The sequence below is a fragment of the Psammomys obesus genome, unplaced genomic scaffold (assembly GCF_907164565.1).
Source record: "Psammomys obesus unplaced genomic scaffold, mPsaObe1.curated_primary_1811, whole genome shotgun sequence".
In the NCBI taxonomy this organism is placed as follows: domain Eukaryota; kingdom Metazoa; phylum Chordata; class Mammalia; order Rodentia; family Muridae; genus Psammomys; species Psammomys obesus.
Window position 1 is genome coordinate 2,840,543 of NW_026590859.1, and position 771 is coordinate 2,841,313.

Here is a 771-nt window from a genome sequence, read left to right on the forward strand (position 1 = left end):
TAGTTTTAACCTTCAAGATTTTTTTTTTTTTTTTACTGTTGCTTCCAAATTCTGCAGGACACACACCTGCACGTCAGGGCCTCTGTGTTCCTCCTGTGACAGGAAGGGTAACAAAAAGAGCAGACAGCGTGTCATCAAGCCAGTATCCCTCAATCTGGTGAGGAAGTGCAGTTCAGCCAATCTTCCAGCTGGATGGAACCTGCCAAGAAGGCAGCCGGGCCTCTCCCTCTCCGCGCTCAGGAAATGCTCCTGCCACCACCTCAAGCCGGAGTCCCCAGAAAGTACTCACTGGGGAGGGCAGGGTTCTGTTGCTTTATTTCCCCACTCACGGCACTCACTTCTTAGCAAGAGAAAGAGCCAGGGGGAAAGCCTGCCCCATCAGACCCTCCCGGACCCCACTGCAGAGATGAGCTGCCTGGCCAGGTCCTTAGGGCTGGGATCCCAGGTAAGCCGGGCAAAGGTCCCACCTCCAACCGGAGACCGACACCCTAGAACACCTGCGGGGGAGAGGGGGTAGCCACTGTCTGAGGCCGCCGATCCCCACTGCCCCTCACCCGAGCCTGGCTGGGGCCTCCACCCCGGCCCGGCCGCTCGGCACCGGAGACGGAGCACCTCGGCTCCGGGGCCTCCATCCCCGGGCTTTCCCACGGCGCAGGCCCGCCACGGGGCCTCCATCCCCGGCCTTTCCCAAGGAGCAGCTCCCGCCCGGGGCCTCCATCCCCGGGCTTTCCCACGGCGCAGGCCCGCCCCGGGGCCTCCATCCCCGGCCTT

General features: G+C 62.9%; 1 protein-coding gene across 1 annotated transcript in view; it reads left to right on the top strand.

The window, feature by feature from the left end:
- Nucleotides 1–353: 353 nt before the first annotated feature.
- The window catches only part of Rcor3 (REST corepressor 3), a gene marked incomplete in the record, with an annotated part of 40,068 nt that continues 39,650 nt past the window's right edge, over nt 354–771 (top strand). The window contains 1 exon segment of the mRNA XM_055609253.1: nt 354–498.